Source organism: Lytechinus variegatus, chromosome 13 (genome assembly GCF_018143015.1).
Source record: "Lytechinus variegatus isolate NC3 chromosome 13, Lvar_3.0, whole genome shotgun sequence".
Taxonomy (NCBI): Eukaryota; Metazoa; Echinodermata; class Echinoidea; order Temnopleuroida; family Toxopneustidae; genus Lytechinus; species Lytechinus variegatus.
The window spans coordinates 19888338-19898407 of NC_054752.1; positions in this window are offsets into that span (position 1 = coordinate 19888338).

Sequence of the window (10070 nt, forward strand, 5' to 3'; positions counted from 1 at the left end):
GCATGTGACTAAATTGTGCATATGACTATTTTGTGAAAAATAAGTGATAACTTTAAAATGTCATAACTTTCTTATTTTACATCTGACTTTGATGAAATTTCCACCATTATGCTTATCTGATTTTTCTCTTTTGATTCTAATCAACATTTTGTCAGAGGTGGACTTGACCTGAAAATATTTATATATATATGCGGGACTATTGTATGTGTTTTGTTTTTCTCAATGAATAGTTAATCATGTATATGTACACTGTAGTACTAATTATCATGAGAAAGTAGATTAAAGGGCTGCATGCTCCTCCCTACCATCTCGGAGGAATTATGTACAGTAAAAAAAATAGTATTAAATAAGCAAAGAAAATTTCATTAAACATTGGATGAAAATGATAAAGATACAGTATATGGAAGTTCTTATTGTTTGTAAAATTGTGAACAATATGGTATGAGTGTAGTGCTTATGCCACAAAGCCCACCTTTTTGTAAAGTAAATTTTGTGATATGGATTGCAAATATTGAAATTTTCTGCTCCTAATAATGTGGAACATATTTTGGCTTGTCACAGGATATGTGTCTTACTCTTTGAATGTTTACTGATAAATGGCACTAGAGAAATCCTATTCATCATTAAAATGTAAAATATTCAACATTTTTATCCATTTTAACACAGCAAGATATTCTTTATGTATCTGTGACGAAATAAAATGTCTCAAATTTTGCATGATAAACTTAAAAAGAATATAGTTCACTTGTGATATCTGCAGCTCACTTATTTGCATATAATATGTGTACAGTGTAATGCTATACAAAACTTTATGGAATTGTGTTTCTTAAAGTCTTGTCATTTTTATCAGATTTTGAAACTTGTTTACTGTTTTCTTGTGTATTTTACTCCCTTTATTTTTATCTATCACTTGATTGGTTGAAAGTAAACTAGATTACTAATAACAAGGTCAATTAAAAGGGTGCAAATTTTAAAGAGCTACCTGGAAACTTGTATGAATCTTAATAATGATTTGTCTTTCAAATATTGATTGCTATTTCTACAAGATGCAAGGTTTTATTGCTTAGGTTCATCACTTATAATACTTATAGTACAAAAATGTTTCAAGTATGCAAATAATCTTTAATTTCAGGTATTTTATGGTGAAGTACTTCTAACTCTGTTTTACATGCATTCTAGGAGAACAGATAAGCCAAAGCTGATGATTTAATTTCATGATTGCATGTAAATAAATGGTCTTTGATATGAAAATTGCATTTGATTAGTGTTTTTAATTAATTCAGAATGTAAAGAGATCATTAATAAACTTCGAGTTGAATTGGTATTGATCATATTCATTTATTCATTTATTCTTTAGAAACCAGTACATGCTCTGTTTTTTGTTGTTGTTGTATATGTGTTAGCAGCAGTGATATAATTGCGGGCGCGTCTTGGTCTCATGGCTCTGACTCTTGCCTTTCAAACAGTGGGTCGTGGGTTCGAATCCTAGCCATGGCTAGTTTTCCTTCAGCAAGAAATTTATTCACACTGTGCTGCACTCGACCCAGGTGAGGTGAATGGGTACCCGGTAGTATTAATTCCTTGCATGCACTGAGTGCCAGTGAAGGTAGCTCAAGCTAAAGCCGGGGTATATAATAGCAGCGCTTGTATGTGCTCAGACTAAAAGCGCTTTATAAATTCAGGTATTAGTAATATTAATTGTATCTTTGAGTGAAAATGAGATAACAGCTAGCCACAATGAATTACTTGGTTAATTGTAATGTGAATTGTCAATGTTTAAGCCCTGTTGAATTATGTGAAACATTCATGAAAATATGAAGATATAATGCCATCATTTTGTATGAAATGCCACATAATATGTATCTATTCTTTTATATACATGTACTTCAAAGAATAAAGATTATTTACTTGAAATGTTACATATTATCTGACTTGATAAGTGTTGGAATAAAAATGAGGTAAAGAGTGGATGAAGAGAGAGAGAGAGAGTAATGGAGATTGGGTATCCAATTTCTTTTTTTCTTTTTTTAAATAAAGAAGATAGACAAAGGTGGCGTGCAACAGAAAAAGAAGAGATGGATGCGGATAGGAGATCGAAAGAGTTACAGCGGCGGATCTGTAGCTTTCTGCTAAGAGGGGAGATGATAAAATTTGTTTGACCCAATAACGATGAGATGCGACATGATGCGTCCTAATTAATACCCCCCCCCTTCCTAGATCAGCAAATGCTCCCGCAAAAGCTCTGCTTGCGCCACCCTTGTAAACAGGGAGTTTGGTCTGGCACTCCTTTTTATTGTTATTATTTTTAGGGAGCCCGAGGTGGGGGTTTAAACCCCCCCCCCAGGTCAGCCACTACAAGGTTTGACAACGGTAAAAGAAGATGGGGAGGGGTCCCGGATGCGAAGGAGAAAGAGGAGAATAACACAGGAGGGAAAAGTGTATATAAGGAAAGGAGGAATAAGTGGAGAATGGGTGGATACAGAACGCGACGATAGAGTGTAGACGACGGTACACATGATGTAGGAAATACAGTTGTGAACTAAGGAATGGAAGAACAGGATAGACACGACGGTAAATTTAAAACCTCGCCTAGGCTTTTACTGCGGCAGTATAACATCGTCTTTGCCTCAATCATGTCAAAAGGGAGTTTTCGTAACTACACGGCGACAGATTCAAGAATAGAATTGATGTATTGAAAATTTAATGTCCGTCAAATGACAAAGAACAGCTGGGAAGTATACGTCTTTGCAGTAAATTAGTAAACCGGAACAGCAGTTACGTCCTAAGTTTCGGAGCTGACGAGAATTAAAAACAATCATGTCGTTTGTCCAGACTCCGGGACGAATTAAGCTGCTATGCCATTTTTCGAGACCTTTTTTGGCTGTGCTTTGTCATATGACGGGCACATTTTCTACGTTCTAGAATCTGTCGTGCATCGATGAAGCGAACACTATAATTTCTCAATCCGCCGGCTGCCATTGTCATGTTCATTTTACACTATCTTAGAAAAAAAATCCACCATATACTAATTAAAAACTCTTTTATAGAAAAAGATGACACCACCACCATATGTAATCTAACTTACGCTGAAATTACCATCAAAAGCATCATCAGTATTTACCACCAGCCACCGCCATCATCTACAACATGGAATACACCCGACCCCAACAATTGAGATCATCATCAGATAACAAAGACACCGCGATCAACATCACGTACTTGATCGATATACCAACACCATTTCAGATGATATGCTTAATTCGATCCAAACTTATTTCAATAACGATTTCGCTTACAGCATCATTTTCAGTTTCGACATGATCGAGGCCTGGGGGTGACGACTTTCCGACAGATTTGAATCTTATTAATCTCTTTCATATTCACGGGACAAACTTGGTAAACTGAAATCGCCGGCATTCCCTTCGTCCTTCGATATCTTCTTTGAAGTTAGAATTTCAATTACCTTAAAGTTAAAGGCATGTCAATGCCTGATATATTCATCAGAACCTGTTACGAAATTATTTATTCTGTAATATAATTTCGTGGTTACTATATTTTGATGAAAAATATGGTAGTTACCGGTATATTTCCATCGGACGAAATCAAATTTTCATTTTGAGGTAACACATTATTTCATGATTATTTTATGATTGTCATATACTGTTTGGTATCATGCCTCTTTTTTTTTTGCTATAAGCAGGGGCGGATCAAGGATTTACCAAAGTGGGGGGGGGGGGGCTCATTTTCCCAAAAAAAATATACAAACAAAAATAAGGGGGGGGGCCACGGGCTGGCTTTTGCCCCCCCTCCTGGATCCGCCAGTGCATGAGGCCTATATCTTTCTTCTACCTCAGATTCAGAATAAAATATACTACAGAGAAATCCGGGGGGGGAATCACCACGGAGGTTTTCTAAAAGTCGACATTAGCATGCAATGAATACCTCGATCGCAATGTTAATGTAGAAACATGCTTCTTGTTAATCTTTTATGTAGCTTTTGTAGAGCCACGGCCCTGGAAAGCGGGGGTACTGGCCTGCAAAAAAGCATACCCCAAAATTTTCTTGGGGTATATTTTTTTCCATAGGCAGCATGCACCCCTATAGCCGGGCCCCAGGTATGCTGGAAGACGTGTACAAATTGAAAAATGTAACCAAAATGACCTTCAATTTGTATTGAAATCCTTTTTTTTTTTCTTTTTCTACTTTTCAAATTTCTCATGGTGACTAAATGGATCTCCATTTTTTAGTGACCCCCTTTTTTCTTTTCAAATTTATATCAGCACTCCGTCCTAGAAAAAAAATAATGATAAAAATCGTTCCCATTGCCATGTGTAGAGCTGAAAGAATTACTATTCATAGCCAGCCTATTAATAGAGCCATGCCATTTGACAATAATTACAAGTTAGTATGTTTTTATTCACAATTATAGGTCATTCATCGTTCAATATAAACATTTCCTTCATGTTCTTCAAAACGAGCAAGTGTTTGAGTATAAAGCCATCTCAAAAGGACCTCATTTTTGTCATCTGTAAAATAAAAATGTGATAGATAGAAAAGGGGCGGGATGAGAGAGACGAATAGGAGAAGACAGGTGGCAAGGGGAAGAGCAAGAAAGGAAGAAAACATAAATAGAATAAGATTTTGCGAAATATGTGTACATGTCTAATCATTGTCTCTATATTCAATCGTCGGCATACATATTATTATTTACTATTCCTTTAATAAAAACAAAATCATCAGATATTTCCGCTTTTCTCTTTATTTCTTTTTACCTTTTTTATTGTAAAAAATATTTTTGTTTTCGGGGCATTCTTGCCTTAAAATCATAGTGGAAGCCTCTTCTTTTATTGATCCAGTTTTTGAAGAGAATCCTCATCGATTGGCCGCGGTAGGCAGATTCAATGCTGATTAATTTCCTCTGCACGAAGAATAATTTTGAAGGTAATAAAATTTACATATGCACACACCAAAAGCTTAGGCGGTGGAAGCGGGGGGGGGGGGGGGGGGGGGCGGTCCTGCCCCCCGGTTAGACTGAGGTGGGGGTATGGTCCCCCTATTATTATTTTTTTTGCTCAATTTTTTTACCGGTGTCCATCCCAAAATTTCAGGTGGACCCCCTAAATTTTTTGGCTTCGCTGTCAATTACCAAAAGCACATACCTGCATGTTGCATATTTCAGCCAGACTCCGGATTCGCATCAAGAAGGTATTCACATCCATGCTCTAAGTTAAGTGTGATAACAGTTTTTTTGTCAACAATAATTGGTTTAAGTTATTGAAAAATGTTTACAATCTTGAATGGTGATGACTGAGTGATAACCCAGATCGGTGTATTTTAGACATCATCTTCCCCAATTGTTTCATATACTTTCGAGCTGATTATCTTGCACTTGTCATCAATAGGGATGCATTCTTTCAAGATTGTGGCCATGAGTCTCTTCATGGTAGCCGGTACAGTCCCCGGCTCGTCCCCGGGGATGGTATTGACGGTTACCAGGTAGAATTCTTTCTGTTTGGTTGCTTCTACCGTGATTCTGTTGGAAAACTCCTGGAGTTTTTCGCAAACTTGTTTCTTGACTAGAGCAGCGTTGGCCCCATCGCATTTTGGACTGAGCTTGACGCGGAGACACTCGGGCTCATCGGGCTTCACTGATTTCACTTCAATCACCTTGGTTTTAGATGCCGCACATCCCATTTTTTTTTTACTTTTGTTCCTTGATTCAAGAAGCAAATGATTTAAAATTACTTAATTATATCCTGGAAATTAGTTATTTGTTAGCGTTACGAATTAAATTTCATTAGATTCGGATTAAGAATTACGTTTCAATAGCTTTTTTGAACAGGTGGGCGTGGTCGTGGATGTCATCATCGGTTGTCATGCCTGGAGCCAAGTGTTTCGTAAGTGTGTGAAAGTTTTTACGCACGCGCAGAAGCTGTAAAGTTTGAGGGCGCGGACTATGACGTCATAATAACTTTTTTGGTGACGGATCCGATGGGGAGCCAATAATATTAAACGTCTTTTTAGCCAAGTAAAGGCCGTACGCAAAATTTTCCAGGGGGGGGGGGGGGGCAAGACGTGTAAAAATTTTCGGAGAAACTCAAAAGCGAGGGACTGAAGCGACCAATGCAAGCTTGTCATGTAAGAGCTTTTGCATTTTCAAGAGATATTGGAAGATTTTGTGCACACTTTTAGACACCCCCACCTCCCGCTGCGTACGTAGCGGCCATGCCTTATAGGCCTATGTTTAAACGAAGGTCACATAAATTTCACAAGTTTTTTATTTTATGACGTACGTCTTTGTGTAATATTTAAAATGAATTTTTATTTCATAATGGTTTACAATGACTCCATTTTTTCAGGAGCTGCCTGCAAAATGATTTGTTTTTAATAGGCTTATAGGAAATAATTGAAAATCATTTACATTTTTTAAGAAGGGGAAGCTACTCGTCACAATTAGTTTATTCAAATAACTTTTTAAACATTGTCTGCATCTTCCTCAAAGCTTCACCATTATTTTTTGTGATTATTTTTATTTTTTTTTACAATAGTCTATTCGTCAGGGTGAAATTCCACCACAGTGATAAGGTAGCCTTATTTTTTCCTTTCTCATTTCCATGATCACAAGTCATGTTTGATACTGTAACAGGGATTTCACAACTTTGTAGAATATACATGTCGAGATGATATCCAGTGCGTCCCAAAAAAAGCTATACACTTTTGAAATGGCTGCCAAATAAAAAACGTAGCACTTTGGGGGAAAAGACTTATAGATATGGAAAGCCAATAAAGTCAACTTTCAAATGACACCAAAAAGTTGGAAAATTATTCATGCTTGAGCGAGCACTGCCCACTGAAACAGAGGGTATGCAAATTAGGGTGGGCTGGAATTAGCCTTCCAATTTCTTTCAGATGTTTTGTTTGGTACTTGCAAAGTTGAAGGTTATTTGGTGAGTTAAGATCAGATGTTATCAGTTTGTTGTTTGTGAAAATTTCATACGTTATTAGATTGAAATTTAATGCATGAGTGATCATGAATTGCAATTTTTAGTGCAGCTTTATCATGTGGATCATGTGGATCTTAACAATGTGTTCATGACAGTCAGGAGAAGAGGGGGTAATATGACTTAGGTAGGTGAAGTAAGTTGATGGGCTTAAGGTCAACAGAACATTTAGCAACCCCTCCCTCCATCTCTACCCCCTCCCCCACTTCTCTCCTCCTGGGAGACTAAGCTTGGCTAGGCTGGGCAGGAATTAGCCATACAGTTTTTTGAGAGGTTAGTCCTTTGGAACTTACAAAGCTAAGGGTGTTCTGCTATTCATGAGTGAGATAAGTTTTGGTTTTAATAGGCAAATTTCATGAATTACTCAATTGAAATGTACTGCATGAGTGCACAGGAATGCAATTTTAGTGTAGCATATTCATCTTGTGGACATCAGAAGTGTGTTCATGAGAGTCAGAGTAATGTGATGGTACATGTACCTGTTACAAGCAAGAGGGCGAGGTATGCTAAGACTTGGTTAAAAAGCATTCCTCTTCTTTTTGTCCTTTTACAAATTAAAAGTCATAGGTACCCTCCCCCTCTTCATCTCCATTTTCCAGCCCCCCCTCTCTCTCTGTCTCATCTCCCGGATTGTAGCCTTTTCAAAACTTAAATGCCAAGTGACCGGTGGCTGATGGTCAGTTTGAATGATTGCCAAAAAAATTAATAATTATGATGATTAATGAAATAATTTATTGGAAAAAAATGAATGTTTTATTGATCACATTGCACATTGAATGAGTTAATTTACTGATAAATTGTTGATTGAATGATTGATAGGAAAAAGTTGATGCCCTAATTCAGAATTAATCATTAAACCAACATTCTGCTCTGGACTTCACGCGTACATAAGAATAGCCATCAGTCTCTCAACAGGAGGGGAGGGTGGGAAAGAGGGAGGGGGCGGGGCTGAATGTTCTGTTGACCCTTATTCCATCAACCTACTTCTCCCACTTAAGCCCTATCTCACCCCCTATTCTCCCGACTGGCCGACTCCCATGAACACATTGCTGAGATCGCCATGATAAAGTTGAAACGCTGCCCCCAAAGAGATCCAAATGATAAAGCTGAAATGCTGCTCCAAAAGTGTAATTTGTGCTCACTCATGCATAAAGTTCAATTTAATAACTTAAAAAATTTGCTGAAGCTATCAAAACTGATCAAGGTTGATCATTAATTTATCACAACGCCTTAACTTTGCAAGTTCGAAATGATTTGCCTCTGAACAACTGAAATAAATTGGAAGGCTAATTCCAGCCCACCCTAATTTTCATACCCTTTGTTTCAGTGGGCAGTGCTCGCTCAAGCATTAATATTTTTCCAACTTCTTGGTGTCATTTGAAAGTTGACTTCATTGGCTATCCATATATGAGAGTCTTTTTCACCAAATTGCTAGATTTTTTATTTGGCGGCCATTTCAAAAGTGTATATTTTTTTTTGGGACGCGCTGTATAGTCCTGTTTATTAGGCCTATTTGTGATTATTAATCGTTTAAGATATCTGATCGCAGGGCTACTTTAATACATTGTTGCCTGCTTAAGACTGGGATCATAATATGGTTGGTCATTATTGTTTCCAATTGTTTATCCACGGGCCCAATTTATTGCCCCGGGTTTATTGCCCGCGCAGAAAAGGCAGAGCAAAAAAGGGAGAAAGGGAAAGAAAGAAAAAAAGAGGGAAAAGAGAGGAGAAAAAGAAGAGGAGGAAGAGGAGTAAATGAAATAAGATGAGGGGAAGACCGTTGGAAAATAATCTTTCATGTCACTATATAAATTTTTTGCTCGCGCTTCGCGCTCGCATTGCCTGTTAAGTGGTCCTCATATCTTGTTCAATATGGAGCTTAAATATCAAGTTCGGAAGTCAATATAAAAACACATTTCACTTCGGAAATCAAACTTTCACTATTTTGTGTTATTTAGAAATTGATTTTTAAAGAGTGCATTGTAAAATTGTCAGTTTTATGGTCTGAATACTAACATTTTCTGCTCGCGCTGTGCGCTCGCTAATTTTGATTTATCAGGTACCTATTATATTTCGTATATTCCATAAAGTTTTAAAAATATCCCTTTTCAGGTCTGATTGCCATAATGTATCAGCTAGCGCTGCATGCTCGCATTTTGTGTGGCTTTTAGGTCTAAATCTCGGTCTCGATTTTTTTTCACTCGTGCTTTGCGCTTGCATGAATATTGTTTAGTTCTTTTGCTATCCTTGAAATGTTCAGTTTCCAGGCAATAAAATCATCAGATTTCGCTCCATCACAATGAATTAGATATTCATTAAAAATTGAATTACCATTTTTTTTCATCTCGCGCTTAGCAAAGAGGAATAGGAAGATAGTCATTATTTTCATATGATGACATGTCCTAAGGATGTTCCGGTCCTATGTCAAAACTCAATAATAATGAAAAATATCTTCTCTTTATTAAGTTATTATTTATCCATATCCAACGTGCTCGAAATATAGAGCGGGAAATCGACTCTTTTATCAGATCGGAATATCAATAAGCTCGCGCTCGCTTTGATTTTCATAATAAAAGGTTATTTAGAATGCCTAGTTTCTACAGTGCGTATCAAAAAAAGTTTACACTTTGAAAAAGCCCTAGGAATTCAAAAATATACAACATTTGGGTAAATTTTTAGGTTTGGGTCTCATCTATATCTAATGAAAGTAACAATTTTGACAGAATTTTACACTTGAGTGAGCACTGTCCATTTTTGTAAATCTCGCAGAAATCTGTTTACGCAGAAATGCTCTTTTTTCACGCTTTGTCAAGGGGAAAATGCGAAATCAAACTTACCCTCCAAAACATTTCTCATACTTTCCCTTGCACTTTTAGTCCATTGAAATAAAACGGATACATTCAAGCATTTTGTAACAATTTTGCCACACAAATTGAAATTTCAACATTTAGTAAACACAACATTTACCCTTTTTGTGCAAGCTGGATCTGAGAACATAAGTAAATCTGAACAAATGCTTATATCAGACATCTCCAGCATTTTTTCACTGAGCTTTTATCATTTAAAGTG